This window comes from Lepisosteus oculatus, chromosome 1, assembly GCF_040954835.1.
Source record: "Lepisosteus oculatus isolate fLepOcu1 chromosome 1, fLepOcu1.hap2, whole genome shotgun sequence".
Classification (NCBI taxonomy): Eukaryota; Metazoa; Chordata; class Actinopteri; order Semionotiformes; family Lepisosteidae; genus Lepisosteus; species Lepisosteus oculatus.
Window position 1 is genome coordinate 68,814,817 of NC_090696.1, and position 17,012 is coordinate 68,831,828.

Genomic DNA, 17,012 nt, shown 5'->3' on the forward strand with positions numbered 1-17,012 from the left:
AAATTAGTTACACCAAGGAGACATTGAAAATTTGAGGTCAAGGACGTGCAGCCTCCCAATAAATTAGTAAGCTGCTCCAGAGTCATTGATTACAATCTGAGCCTCTGGGTACAGGAAAAAGCCTTGTACAGGCAGGAGATCACTAATGATGTGACAAAGTGGCCATACATTATATACAGCACATAATTAAGTTTCTTTCATGTAAGAGAATGCATAGCAGGTAGCCTTTGTATGAAATCTGACTCCAAATATTTTGTCTTTTTGCCATAATGCCCTTAGTGCTAAGAAGGCTTTTCCACAATGCTGTGTACTGCCTGTTAAACTAATTGCCACATCTGCTTCCTGGGGCAATTCTCCCAGGGATTATGCCTTGCTATAGACTTACTTAGGCTAAGCTATTTTGATTAGCTTCATCTTCATAATAATTAGGTTGACGTTGGCACAGGTGTCTTGCCCCACCTAAATAACCTCACATTTCAGCAGAATTAAGTAATGAATTGTAGTTCATCTTATTTCATCCATCACCAGTTTCTTGTGATGTGTGGAATGGAATGCAATGCAATACTCTGTGAAATATAGAACATTATTTTGGCTTAAAATACTTCTACGCGTTATATAAATTTAATACGATACCGATCTGCAACTAAATATAGTGCACATGTTTTTTACACATATTGTATAAAATATGAATCTGTTTCTGTCTATCCAAAATGGCTTCTTTAGATTTTTAGCATAAACAGAACTATTTTGTTTAAACTTTGTATCTCTTTTTGAGGCTTTTGGCAGTTCCCTTCCAGCTTAAGAATGAGCAAATTGGGTTGGGTGAATTGTATAGTACTGAGAAATGCTATACATACATGTAAATGGACGTTTTGTGTAAGTTGTCTTAGTAAACAGGCCATATCATTTATTTTGTTAAGGCAATCCAATAATGGAGGCCATGGAGTGCAGGAGTAATATTTGTGTACTATAGGATGCTCAGAGATTGGTGTTTCTGCTGCTGATGTGATATGCAGACTCATGATGTACAGGGGAGGACCCAGCCCTGATTGGTACAGAGCGAGCACAGTGCATTAAAGTGAAAGTGCTGGTGGCTGGCAGTCCTCTAGAACTCATTTGTCAGGCTGCACTAGGAGCTTTGTAAGCAGAGTGCATCTGAACCCTCAACCAGGACTCAATTCTCTGTCTCCTTCTCAGTGAGTATCCACTGTGCTGCCGCATGGCAGTATTGTTTGGGGAATGAAGTAGTCATATATTGCTCTGAGTAAACACTTACTATAACGTACAGTAGATGAACACTTATAGACAGATGGTTTCCTATTTTCCAGGTGTATTTCTGTCTGTATCACTGGATTGAAACCATACCCGTAGGTGTTCATAGGTATTCTGTTTTATGTTTTTCCCTCCATGTTTTTTCCTTCTTCTACTAAATATTATTCTTTGTAAATTCTAGAAACAAAATGTGTGTATATTCACATGCTATTACTTGTTTTTGTGTAGAGTAAATGAGGTCAACAGATCCAAAAATTGGCTTTATATGTTTAAATTGCTGAAACTTCTAAAAAGAGTTGTTTGTTTGTGTGTGTGTGTGTGTGTTTTCATCATCTGCTGTTGCCAGGTTATACAGAGATACTGCAATAGTTCCTTGTTTGTTTGTCCAGGTGTTTTATATACAGGATGCTTTTCGTTATCACGTGTATTTAGAAGAACTGACTTTCTTTTGTATGCAACTTTGAAATGCATTTATTGTGAATAGGTTTGGCTGTGGTGTGTTTGGTGCTTAGACAGCTTTCATGTTGCAATATAATCAAAGCCAAACCTCTCCCTTAGCCCCTCCCTTCTGTTTTCTTGAGAAACGGTGCAAGGAATGTTTTCACCAATCCCCACCCTGGGAGATTTGTATTATATTACGGCAAGTGGCATTTTCTATTTGACATTTTCTGAAGTTCAATAATATAACACTTTGTTCACCACCTGTATAAACTTTTTTTTTTCTTTTAAGACCACGTCTCTCCACGGTGTTCATGAGCTAAGATTTTAAGTGCGGGCAGAAATGTCAACTTTATTTTAGCTTTAAAATCAAAACGTGTGTCTATTTAAACCTCATAATCATAATTTGATCCAGGCATGACAATGCACGTGAACTGTTGAACAAAAAAAAACTCCTTTTATATTCTTTATTTGCAAATACGTTGATTTACAAATGATTGTTTGGCATTAGTTCCATATGACATAACTTGTGAATGAAAAACCCATGTTAAAAATGCACACATCCACAGTTTTTTTTACATTATTTGCTAGTATAAAATAGAATATTCAACTAGATTAATAATATAGTACAAGGTCAAGCATTAATTGAAACCTTTGAAACTGAAAGTAATGTACAGTAGATGTGCAGTATGTTTTAATAGTAATCAGCCTTGTCCATGATTTATCTTGATAATACAGAAAGAAAATGAATGACTGGCAAATGATGGACAGACTTCTTAATAGCAGTTTGAGTTTAATTTCTAATAATTTTCTGTGTTGTGTAATGTTTTGTGGTAAACATCTAAAGTCGAAGTATGATTCTTTTTTAAAACATATATAGGTTAACATTTAAAGAAGAACACATGCCACATAAACTCAGTTGGATTATGTGATTTAAAAGATCACAGGGTATTATCTTTTCAAAAGAGTTAACTTGTCCATGTGTTAATTATTTTGTGTATGCCAGTTACACAAACTCGCTTGCTGAGACCTTTATTTTTGTAATCGCCAAGGTGAAGCGGAAGCACAATGAAAACCCCAAATGATATTCCTAATGAAAGTGTCGTGCGGAGTGTGTTTCTCCCTAATTCCCCAAGGAGACATTTTTCTATCATGTGACTTACAGGAAGTATTGCTAATGGTAATGTTGGCTTATTACATTAGTCTGCAGCAATCAACTTATGCTACTGCATTGTGGGCCATAATGCAGAGTGGACACAGCCCTGAAATTGTCTTTTGAGCTCTAAGGAAGCACTTTGCTTAATCAGAATAACAAATGGCTAGCTGTATACTCTTCCTTCCAGCTCAGGATGAGTAAATATCAAGAATGCCACACCTTATAATAATAGGATAGAATTTCAAATCATTTATAACTCAGGCCATCAATGTTTTGATTCCTTTTGTTTTCAGATTCCCAGATGTTTCTCATTCAACAAGAGTGTTACGTTATGAATATTTTGCAGGACAGAACAGTGGTTTATTTAATTGATTTGTCTGACTTTTACTCAAAGCAATTTGCATTTGTACAGCTGTGCATCTGATTGAAATGATTTTAAGTCAAACAGGGTACAACAGCTGCGTTTTGTGTCCTTTTTGAGTCCCTGACTGCCCCTCCAAACTATTCAATTTTGAAAAAGAAAGTTTATAGTAAGTCTTCCACGGTTTTCCCAGTGGAAGACTTTTGTTTTGATTGTTAGCTGCTGTACGTGAATGATCCTTACTTCTCTGACTTTAATTGGTCACTTTGTAGAAATAAGAGTGTAAGGGTATTGACAATTGTGTCAATATCTGATTTTTTTCTAATAAAGCATTTCATAAAGTACATTTTACTGATGAAAGATGAGAGGAAGCCAAAAACATTCACATTAAGCTTTTCATAGCTCCGGATTTGATAAAAAGTGCTATAGAAAATGAAAGATAAGATAACTTAACGCATGAGAGGTATTATATTTTTATGTTCCAAGCAAAGTTACTTGATTTTTGCATATAAAGTACACCTGGCTTTGAATGTATAGTAGATGATGAACATGATTTAATAGAAAATTTAGTTTTATAGAAATAGAATAATAATAGAGTTTTAAAATATAACTAATCAAGGGTTTGATTAGTATGATGTGAAAAACCAGGCAATTATAGAATTTATGGGATTAATATATCTTTTTCTCTTATCTGCAGGTGTTTACTAGTCATTGTTTTGATTTAACCAAGCATTTCTTTTTCCTATCTTCAGTATTGTTCAACAGTATTGGAGCGTTGATCCCATTTTTCTGGCCAAATTCCACTTGAACAATGTGGCCTTCCTAAAGATCCCCTTAAATTCAATTGGTGTTGAAAAGAAACGTCCCACTTCACGTGATCTGTGTAGTTTCACTGTTGGTATATGATAGTTGCCCTGCTGTTGTCTGTGGTCAGTGAAATGAGTCTCCTGCTCCTCTGTGTTGGCATTTGGAGATCCTTTGGGATGAAAAGCTCTGTATTATTATTGTTTTTATAATCTGTCAGTTCCGATTGCTTCCTTCCTCATTAGGGTGTTATTGCTCTCTGTAGTCTCTTATGCAGCGAGTTTTAAAAGCAAATCTTCACAGATTTTCCTTTTCCGTTGAGGTTACTTACATGGTTATTTGTTCTGTGTGGATCCTCACCTGGCTTTGTTTATTTTGGCCAGTTCTTCCATTTTGTGTTTATCATCAGGGGAGAAGCTATGAATGAAATGAAACTGAATGAAATGAATGAAAGAGGCTCTTCCCTTTGATCAAATACCATACATTGAATTACATTACTCATACCCAGTCTCATGGTAATTGTACTTCAAAATACCTTGTCCAGTCAAAATTTCACCCCGGGCCTGCTCCCTGAATTTCTTCCTTTAATAAACTAGTGAAGTCATTTCTCACTTTTCCACTTGATGTACTGCATAGTGGGGCTGCTGGACCTGACCACTGCGCATCACTTAGCAGGGAGCTGCAGTACAATGGTGGATGTAGTGGGTCCCCACCTATATGTCAAGCACTTTCCATCCATTTTAGAACCACTTCATCTTATTCAGGGTCACAGGGCACATACTGTAACTGGAGCATGGCAGGGTGCACCTTGGATGGGACTGGTGTCCATCTCAGGGCAGACACACAGTTACAAACACACACACTCACACCAGGGCCAATTTCCCAGAAGCCAACTAAGCTACCAGCATGTGTTTGGACTGTGGGAGAAAACCGGAGCACCCGGAGAAAATCCGTGTGCACACGGGGAGAACATATAAACTCCACACAGATAGCGCCCCAGATCTGGAATTGAACCCAGAGCCCCAGCGCTACGAGACGGCAGTGCTAACCACTGTAACGACATGCCGCCCCAGAATAAATTATAGTTATTATAAAAAGAAAACAATAACAGACAGAAATGATATAAAATATTAACATCTATACACACTGTATGTACTCAACAGCACATATGCTGCAGTGCAGCTTGAATTGCTTTTTTATATTATTGACACGCTGAAAGGTTTTAAATGAAAACAGCTGTAACAATACCATGCAAACCACAATTTCTCTAGGGAGGAAAGAAGTTCTTTGTAAAGTGTGAGAAACAATGCAGTGGTCACATGAAGAAGTGAGGAAAATCAGTAAGTTCTTATGTAAATAGTACTGTGTTATATGTCTCTTATGTGATTATAATTTTTCAGACTGCTTTGTTGAAGCCATATGGCTAAACTGACTTCCTAAAGTAAGGTTCGTTAGGTTCAGAAGTACATTATAGAAAAATTATTTGATTTCATTGTAAACACTGCGTGATATGAGTACTAAATAAGGATTGTTAAAAAAAAATAAAATGTGTATATAGGATTAGATCATTTATGTTCATCTGTAGTACACGTCCATAGAGTTACAAGCATTAGAATAATTTAAAGGACAGTCAGGAACACGAATCTTGATTTCCATTCCTGTAGTGTGACAAGTCACACACCACACAGCCCTAGAAGGGAACTCTGAAACACTACAGTGTTAGTAAAGAAATCTAATGAAAGACACTCATGTTGCCTTCTTCAGACCTAAAGTGTATTGCTGTGGAAATCTAATGAACTTCATGATGTGAAACAGTGGTAAATTTAAATGACATTTTTATTGGAATATTATTGTGCTCTTCAGTGTTCTCAAGTCTAACACAAGACAATAGTATACTATACATTAGAGAGCTGCAAACTGACAACCTGGCCCCATGGCTTTTCTAAAACATTGCCAGCACTTTGCTGACAAGGTGATATTAGTATTTGTTTGCATTTGATATTGACAACACAAGGAAGAATAATGTTTTGAATCTCACAAAGAGGGGGTATAATCCTTGCTCAGATTTCAAATCCGTTGGGTTCAGTGTTTGTGATTCTGTAGTATTAAAAAAATTCTGTTGTAATCTGTGTTAAAACCTGTTTTGCATAACAAAGCGTAAGAAGCCAGAGTCATGTTAAAGAAAAAGGTGGCACGCAGTACCTCTACTATTATCTCTGCACTAAGAGGAAAACCCCGTTTGGATTTTCTTTCTGAGGAGTTCTCCTCAGGACTGAATGGGGTTGGCTAACATGGTTATGGACTCTCCAAGCTGCAGAGGAGGATGCTGTATTGAGAGACATGTCAAGTAATGGACAGGTGTGCTAGAGCACTTGGCCAAGTCTTGTGAAGACGTGTTTTGCCTAGACCAGGGCTTCCTGCAGGTCTCCACACAGGAGGAACGAGACACTACCTTTTAACATAGTAGGGGAACATCTCACACTTAGTGAATTTAGGCATTATGGAGGGGTGGAGGGGTGGCCTAGTACCCCTGAGAAGGAAAAGGGAGAATGGGAGAGCCGGGTGCCTTTTATACCATGTATTGTGAGGGAAGTATTCTGTGGGAAGATCTGAAGTGTAAAAGATCGAGAGAGTGTGATATACTAATAGAGGAGAGTCTTGTGTGTTTTCGAGAGAGATGACGCCCTGAGCGAATCAGTAAGAGTTGTCAAAGAAGGAAAACCGAAAATCGGGGGTAAGGAAGGGATCCTGGAATGGTATTGTACCTCTTGTCAAAGCTATAATCCTGGTGGCATGAAATCGTTTTAAGCAGGGTTTTGTAAGGACTGCTGTTTACACAAAATGCTTCTTTGACTTTGCTGTCAAACTCACCAACAATTATTACAAAATACTGGGTATCGTCTTTCTTTGTGAAAAGACAACATTGGGAAAAGAACATTCTCCAGATGTGCATGACCACATTTATACTGTTTTTCATGTTCTTCAAACCGTTGATTTCTGTTCCAGTCTTGAAACGCGTGTCTCGGCAGACCCAAACTGTGCTGCTTAGCCACAACAATAAAAGAAGTTGGTAAAAGTGTACGTTAGAAAAGTAACATTGGGGACAAAAGGTATGATGTATTTTATATATGGTGAATCGGTCAACTTACAAAAACACTTTTAAACGTTTTAACACTTTAACTTTATTGAAGTTGTTTTGCAATTAACTATTTTAAAATATAGAAAGCCATGAGCCATTTCTTTTCCCGTTTACAACCGTTTTTTGTGCAATAAATGCCAGGGACCTGTGCAATATACTTATATTTATATCTATATCTATATTTACATCTATATTTATATTTATATTCATATGTGTGATACGTTTTTTCTGCGTACTGTTCTGTTCTAGTTTGTGTGTCTGGACTGTGAGTAACTCTTTTAGTGCACCCCTCACTGTACTGTATTGTATTGTATGTATTGTACTATTATTATTATTGTATCATTCGTTACACTGTGGCTGTGTGGTCTGTGTTAAGCTGCTGTTGCACTGCAATTTCCCTCACGGGATCAATAAAGTATCTATCTATGAGGTGAATCGTCATGACAGATTTTGTATGGATGTTTTGGAGACCTGTGAAGTAATCGTTTTCAACCAAGCAAGAAAATAAATTAAAATTAATTCTATGCAATTATTTAAAGATAAAAAAACCTGTAAAATCAGACTGCTTGTGTGTTTTTGCAAGGGATGCAACCATGCCTTGTTACTGACGCACAGAATTGGGTAGCAGTTGTGGGATGCCAGATTGAGGAGCTAAGTAATTTGTACTTAAAACTTTAATGACCAAGTAATGGCCTTCCTAGTCATGAACAGGCCATTAGATGAGCTCTGAAGTATAGGATTTCAAGCTAGGCCTTGAAATGAACATGAGCCTTTTACTTCATAACTAGACAAATTAAGAGCTGAGCTGTGCCAAATGTTACAAAAGTATGGATTCATTGGAAGATAGTGAATATGCTTGTTTAAGTCATTATTTTTATGCAGACTTTGAATGTTCAGATTAAATTTATGAGTGAAAGACGTTAGATGTGAGCAAAAACAGTTAAATGTTAAATGTTAAATGTACAGACTAATCCTAAATTAAAATGTATCAGTCCCTGTTCGTCTTCATAGAGAAAAAGGCCCTTTTTAATTGCGTGATAATAACAGTATGCCCCTGGAAGTTAAAATTATTTTCAAAGCTGTTTTGTTTAATACTGAAGTCATGTTATTAAGATTTATTATATGTAGACTTTTATGTCTATATACAGGACAGTATACCATAATAACAATACCGTGTGTTGTTAATAGTGGTTTCGCTTGGTTTATTCTGCCCTCAAAGTCTGTACATGCATTCTGCAATATTGTTTTTTTCTACGATACATTTCCCATAGTTAGAATCCAAAATAAATAAGACTGACAAGATGCTGAAACATAAGATGGCCTGCAGTGTTTGGAATAAATGTCATGCTGAGTTAAAGTTTACCACATTTTATTAGTCTTGACTTGTATCTCTTCTGTGGCTTAAAAAACCATAAGAGACTTTTTAAGGACATCTTCTATTGGAGCTATTGATTATATAAATTAAAGCTCTCACAAAACGAGATGAGGAATTGCTAAAGTGTATGTTCACATCTGTTTTTTTCTTTAAGTACATTTTCTTTCATTATCCTTTGGATTTTGCCCACTTGGCAGTGACGTTTGCTTTTCAACACTTATGGTTGTTACACTCAGCTGGAAAACCTCCCAGTTTGTACATACATGGAGTATATTTCTTAAATACTGTACTGTATTTAATTTTTGAAAAGCACTGATGTGAAATAGTTTGTCTTCTATGAATGCAGCAGGTGTGGCACTTGTGCTGTACAATCTCCAGAAATACAGAGCCGAAACCCGATCTTCACTGCCTGCTTTTCCACTCTTTGATATATCCTGTCAGACAGAGCCTGTGAACTAAAATCAATGCTGATTGCTTTCCTTCATCACAATGGTTTATTGACTGTACAGTAATGGTCTGGGTGTTTATCCCTGAAATTCAATCTGCTGTATAGAAATGCTGCATTCTGTGTGCCTGTGGTTGAGAAACCAAAAAATAGGAGCAGTACAAACAATTTGGTTCCTTTAATGTTCTTTGAAATCAGCACTGCTCTAGTATTATTTACAGATCTCGAGCCATTAGATAAAAACACTGGCACAGGCTTTTCTGACAGGTTTGTTTGTCAATGAGATTTTAAAAGTGAGTGTAAATTCTTGACGTTTCATCCTGGGAACTTAAGGTACAGGGGCAACATTTGTTTTCTCCTTCTAAGACTTCGTCATCTTCATAATTGTATTTGAATTGGTCAAATATCTAAGGGTATGACATGTTTCACATGTTCTAACTCGGATTTTTGGTATTGAAATAATATTATTTATAGGAATGACTCTTAAAGCTTTTATTTTGTTATGAAGGTAAGGAATGCTCAGTGAGAGGTTTTTTTTATTCTGAAGGCAAAAACCATACCATGACTGTGCTGTTTAAAGTTAAAGTAATCTGGGGGTTATACTGTACTTCAGTTTTGTTTTACTGATCACAGTATTTTTCTCTAGTGAGTAAGGAATGCTGTGAGTGAAAACACAGCTCTCTCCAGTGTATCAAGGATACAAGGCCAAGTGATTTCAAAAAGTTCAGTTGTTCTATTCACTTAATCTAAATGCTGAAAAGTATCCTTTATAAAAAGCTATTCTACAGGGACCAGCCTCTTTTCTATTGGCTGAATGCAAAGAAATGACATATTGCCAAAGTGTAGCATTACAGAGGCTGATGCAAACTGGATTACATAATACTTACAAGGAAAGCAAGACACCCTTTCCTATGGGGAGTTATCAGTTGAGTCTGCTGAAAGCGATACCATATCTACAAAAAAACATATGGAAAAATCTATTGTACTTTTCCCAAAAGTGATATTACATAAAATAGTTCTCCAATAACATACCATACAGACTCAAGTGAAATCAGAAAGTTTTTCAAGTGTACAAATGAGGTACTGTTTTCTGCATTAGCTCTTGAATGTTATATTAACTGTTCATTTTTAAATTGTTTTATCCTGTCAGATTAATAGTTATTGAAACTAAGATTAAATCATCAGAATAACGGAATTCTGCTCTATTAAAATTTGCAGAATTTATTGTATGTCACTGGGTTTTTTTTCACTGTGTATTGTTTTTTTCTGGCCGCTGAACCTGAGTAATTACTCAACTGAGGAATGTGCTGGAAGAGTTTTGGGCTGTTTCTGTTTTAATTCAAACCAGCTCTGTGGGTCCTGAATGAGCTGCTCACAGTACTGCTGCTACTGGACAGCAAGGACAAGGAGCTGCTGTTATTGATGGGAATTCTTCAGTGTGGTGTTGATGGCAAAGAAGGCTTGGCTCTGTTAGAGCTATTGAAGCACTGTTCCATGATGTGTCCATGATGAATGACTGAAACTGCTGAAGACAGAAAAACAGTTCAATGTCACAACTGAAGTAGTTTGGGCAGGCACTTCATCTTGAAGCAGAGTATGTATACTCCGTAGATACACAGCATCACTGTGCCTTTTTGTCTTTCTAGACAGAATGTAATGTGTCTCTATGCCTCTACACAATCCAGATCATGAATGTTCTTGTTCGTTCTTGCACGGCCTCATTAGATGTCCAAACAGATACTTTGAAAAGGTTGAGATTTCAGCTTGCGAGCAAGGGTTTTTTTGGGTCTCAAAAGTTCAGTCGAGCAAGTCCTGCTAAAGTTGTCCAGGCTTGCTCTTTTTGATTCGGTTTAATGTGTTTTATTTTGTCTGAGTGGAGGAGTTTTTGTGGGGACTTATTGATTAAAGAACTGATTGATAGGCGTATGTCCTTATTTTGTCTTTACAAAGCTTGTGTACATATGTGTTTACCATTAAGATGTACAGTAATATTCTCTATTAATACATTATCACTATCAACACAGATTACATTTTTTGGGTGAATTTTAGAATCAAATACATAGTAAATGATATGTCTTCTCGCTCCCCACTGCATTTTCAGTCATGCAACTACTGGAATTCTCTGTAAATGTCAGTCTTTTTATATTTGAAAAGGAGTGGGTTATCATATATGATACTCTTGTTATTGACTTGTATACAGACTACAGGGGGGCGGCACGGTGAGACTCTGATTAGCATTGGTGCTTTGCCACGCTGGGGCCCTGAGTTCAATTCCGGACCTGGGATGCTATCTGTGTGGAGTTGGTATGTGCTCCCAGTGTCCGCTTGGGTTTTCTTCAGATTCTCTGGTTTCCCTCCCACAGTCCAAAGACATACCCGTAGGTTAATTGACTTCTGGAAAAATTGGTCCTGGTGTGAGTGTGTGTGTAATTGTGTCTGTATATAACCTGTGATGGACTGGTTTCCCATCCTGGTAGTATCCTGCCTTATGCTCGTTGCTGACTGTGACAGTCTCCGGCTCCCCCGTGACCCTGGTTAGAAAATGGTTAGACATAGTACAGGTTCTGTTCCTGTTGCCCTGTACAGTACTGCTGGGTGTTAATCATTATGCACGTCTTTGTCAAGTGACAACGGAATTTTCTCTCCCTGGGTGGGTGTGCCACGTTTCAGCTATGTGCTTTCTGTGGTGCAAGGTGTGAGTTTTCAGTGCTGGTTTTGAGAACCCCTTGGGTCCATCCAGCACCCCAGAAACAGAGGGGAACTTTTCACTCAAATTCTAGCAGTGTACAGTATCAACTCAACACTAGCACAGTGGATCTGCTCTAACGGGGCCTATGATTAAGTTTTTAATGTACAGTTTTGCTTTTAGTATTTCGTAATGAATGGAGCATCACTTACAGTAATAATATACTTCATCTTGATTTTATGTGTGAAGGTTGTTGCTGAGAGGGATCTTTAATATCCAGTTACAGTTCTAGTATGAAGAATGTGTGGAACATTCTCATCCTAATAGTGGCGGAAACATGAGAAACGAAAAAGCATGTAAATCTAGGCATTAACAGTGCATCCCTGGGTGAAGTGTTAGGATCAAACACTTCAGGATGTGTTATATTTGAATCACCTGTTTATAAAGACTGGCAACACCTGTAAGTGATTGAGTAATCAGAAAAATAATCTATTCTATTAAGAGAACTCTGGTCCTTGAGGTCTGGAAAGTACTTAAAGTTAAGTTCTAAATTATCTCTAAATGATTTGATAAAAAAAAACATTTAAATGATCACAAATGAAATTGTTCAATAGCTTTAGAAATTGGTCATTTAATTGTGACCTACTACACGTACTGGTTTGAAGTTCGCCAGGGCCTGGGATAGAGATTGCTTGTATAGATGATGGAACTGTACAATTTAATAAATGTCATGCCATTACCATATAAAGCGTTTATCCATCAGATATTAGGTAACATTAGGTAATTAGGTAATATTAGGTAACAAAGTAAAAGAGGAATGTAGACTTACTAGTTAACAATATATGCCTGCATTTTATGCACATTTACCAGATCAGTGATTTATATTCATGAACTTACTATAAATAAATGAATGTAGTTTAATAAAAGTCAATTAACATTATGACTTTATGGAAGTTTAATAAAAAGGAGGCAATAAAGTGAAAGACATTAAATATTCTGAAAGACAAATATCTACAGTTATCAGGGCTTTATCAGGGCTACAGTTATCTTTTATGTTTGACTTGTAGATCAAGAAGCCTACATACGGTACAGCTGACCAAGAAAGAGGTGAAAGCACACTATGTAGCATCAGGGATTCGTTTTTGCATTGTTGTTGCCCATCAGAGAAACAGTGAAGGCCGAATTTCAAGCAATCAATGGTCTTTCCGGAAAAAGAAAATTAAATATTTTCAAGGATGCTAAATCTTCAACCTTGGCAGTATGACCAGACAATCAATTTCCAAAATGCTTTTAGAGTCTTGTTCGTAGCATCTGGATCCTTTTGCTTAATGCTTATGCATTAGAAAGTATATGTCAGCTCACTAGACAGAAAGTGATTTTGTTAAGACTGGTTAGTTTCCTTATGACCCCTCCCCCTCACGGTGACATATTCAGAACTGTGACCTCGCAGAAGAGAACAGATCAAGTCATGGGGAAAAAAAAAAATTCTGAATATATTTATTGCGGGGAAATACAGTATGAATTAGAAGTTCACCGATTTCTATGTGATTTGATAATGTGTAGTTCATTAACTGCATGTAACACAGTATTCCTATGGGTTATACACATTTGCCTCAGTTTTTTATTTTACATATAAAATACTTATGAGATAACTTTCATTCCCGAAGTGTATGGTCATTTGAAAATTTAAAAATTGCCTCCACAGCGTTGATACTGTAGCCTCGATGGGTGGAAACCTTGTTTCTTATGTTTTTATTATTCGACTGTTGTCTTGCACAATGAATGAGTGTAGGGAGTGTAAGCAGACGTCTTTTGCATTATCTTCATAACAATACATGACACACTTCTCATGATATACAGAGGTGCTCTTCATTTAGCAATCAAATTTGGGTGAAAACACAGTAGCTTGCAAAAGTATTACCTCCTATCGAATAACTTTCCATTGAGTTCCCAAATGTTAAAAATATGTTGGTTCATATTTTTCATAATCTTGGTCTTACATATGTAAATTACACATTACACATTCATCACAATTATTTATTTCCTAATTTTCATTTAATTTCAGAGATGTATCTAAATTGATGACATTATTTGATGCATTAACTACAAACATCTATGGAAGAATTTCATGCATTGAATAGTCTGTAACCACGCCAGTTTCTATTAGCTTTCTGTCTGAGGACCTGGTCAGACTGATAGTGGTGACTGTGACAGGGCTTGGACATTAGCCTCATTGTTCACTTTTTCATCAGTACTGACTGTTTTGTTTGTGTACTGAAATCTTGGTGCCTCCCACCCCAACAAGACAAAGAGAGGACTTGTTCCTTTTGAAGTGACCCATAGATTGGACTCAAGGCCACTGTGGGCATTTAATTCCTTTTCCAAATAGTTCAGAAGGAAAATTTGTAATTATTTCAAACTGAGAAACTGGAATTACTTACATTCTTCTGCTGATATGTACTTCATTCACAACTGGTATCAGGGAAAAGTGTGTGTGTGAGTATAAAGATAAAGAACTTTGCATTTTATTTTGAAGATTTGGAGAGAAAACTCCTTGTGTCAACCTTAAATGGACCTTTGTTTCAGCATCAAAGGCTTATGAAAAATTTAAAAAATGGGGACCCTAAATGAATGAGGAATGGGGAGCCTAAGCATAGAGGATGTAAGAGGCCTCCATTTTGTGCCAACACACAACTGTGGAACCATGGCAACAAGTATTAGGGAAACAGGACAAAACTATCTGTAAATCAGAGAACAAGGAACTTTGACAACTCAGTTGGTGTTCTTGTATTGGATATAATAGTCACTATAGATTTCTGTTTAATAATGTCATAAGATCTTTCATGTTCACAGTTTATAGACCTTTTGAGGTGATTTCAACATTATCTCATAGTGCCACGTGCCACCATATTTGACCATTTGCTTTGGATGTTTTTTCCTAGATGGTCACCTGATGCTTGAGATTAGTTTTTATACCAGAGAGAAAGTCCAGAACAGTGACTTGTGCTTTCCAAATTACATTTTATTTAATTTTACAAATCTTTGAAAGCCTAAATTAGCATCAGTATGTTGAACCTAATGACATTTGTTGAACTTAAAAAAACAACAACTGAAGAATACAAACATTTTTTATCGATATAATTCACTGGGTTAGGTTTCTTTTTTTTATTTCTTTGTTTTAAATACAGAAGAACACAAAGTTTTACAAAGTTGTTTTTTTTTACCCTGGAATCTTGGTTGAAGATGAGGTTGAAAAAGACAGTTTTTCACCTGTTGTACTACAGTGAGTTCTCAGTTAAAAACCACACATCACTTTATTTTAGTGTGTGGGGTGTGTTCAAATCACACGTGAGTATGTCACAAACACAGTTGTTAACACTGAAGTAGATAAAAACAAGGTATTCTTGCCTGACAAATATGTGACTTCAAAGGTATGCGATTAATCTTAGGTAAAGGTCATTTGCTACCAAGATTCTGCATTTATAATGGCTTATTGGATGGTTATATACTGTAGTATATGTTTTGGATCCCTTAAATTAAAGTTTTGGCAAAATATCTCCGTGCATCCATGCCATTGTGGAACTGTTTGATGGTGAGCTAGTCAAGACTGGCTTCCTAATTCTCTGTAGGAGAAAGTTGTACTGGTGTGTTTGTGTGTGATCTGTGGTTTAGGTGAAAATGTGTGTTTTATATGAATGATTAATATGCAGTAGTAGTTCAGTACAGCATGAAGGGATAAGGCTTGTTTTTAAACCATTGTGATCTGATTACATTTTGTTTGTTGACTAATATATATTTTTTGCTTTCTTTAGGTAAGTTAATTGAACAAGGTCATGAAGAACTGATACTGACTAACGGCCACAATGTTGCAAAAGGTACTTTTGATATTCTTTATCTGTTCAGGTAGCAGTGGTGCAAAGGAAGCTCATCAATGTAAAGACTGACATAAGATCTTACTTAACAATAGCCTAAAAACACTGGGGATTGTAATCCTACATTGTAATTGAACATTGGAATAATTATTTCTAAAACAAAAGCATATAATGATATGGTTCTAGAAAATGGCACTGATTTACAGTGATAGCTAACTTAGCGTGTTTCAACACTTCTTTAGTGTAGTGTTGGGAGTTTAGTGTAGGTACAGATTTGCGATTTTGTTTAGTTAAAATAGAATTTGTGTCCAAGATACAGTATGTTTCAACAAACACCAGTTTCTTGTCTTTTTTGCATACGGTACATTAATAAGAACTTCAGTTAGAGCAAAACTTTAAATATTATTAATTTTAAAAAAGGTAATGCATTTGTTAACCACCATTATCACCAATTATACCATTTCAGAATTTAAAAAGAAATAGGTTATAGGTATGGAAAGATCATGATGTATAGCAAATCACTTTATTTCTGTTATTGTGTTATCCCGTTCCATTAAGATGATTTTCCTTTGTGAAAAGCTGAACACAATAAATTACATGTTTGTCCCATTTTACAAAAGCTTACATTTTAGATGCCTTTAAACCTTCTTGTCCTTGTGTGTTTGTACACTGGTGGATGTGACTTATGTGTCTGTTGTTGAAATACCCCTCATGGTCTCTGTGTAGATGTACTGTGCCTAAAAGAAATGATCTTTTTCTGACTTTGAAAAGATTTAATCTGAATATACTGTAAAAAACTAGCTCTTCACGGTAGCGTATCCTAAGCTTTTTTCAAATTTGCCATTGTACATCTGTAGTTGACCACAGGGGTCACTGATTCAAGTCTTTTTGTCAGTGCTGGTTTGCTGCAGCTCTACAATGACATGAAAATGGAGACCCTGTTGTTGTTTCACAGTGTTTCCTGAACATTAGTTTCGCGTGTATCATGTACAATACTTTACAAACTTTAATTTAGGTCCACATTGATGAGCATTAGCATACAAAAATACTTATTTCTGAGGAAATATTTTTAAAGTAGGGGTTTTTACTCTGCTCAGCACATAAAAGGACTCTACTCAGTTTTTGCTTAACAAAACTGAGAAAAATGTTTTATTTATATACAGATGCACAGATCTCTGTTGAAAGTTTTCTACGGCGTTTCCTAAAGGAAATTGAGTACACAAATTGCCATTATAATCTATTTTTTAAATGTTGATATATTTCAATACCTATTTTCAGTAGCATTTGGATGGTTTCCACTTGACACTGGTGCCCAAAATTCAGTAATATCACATTGTAAACTTTCCACTATAAAAATAAATCTAAGGTTTCTTATTTTACTTCCTGTTTACTTTGTGAATTTCTTAAAATGAAACATTAATGTTTTAAAAGAAACTTAATGTATAGAGATTCTAGTTATGGTAA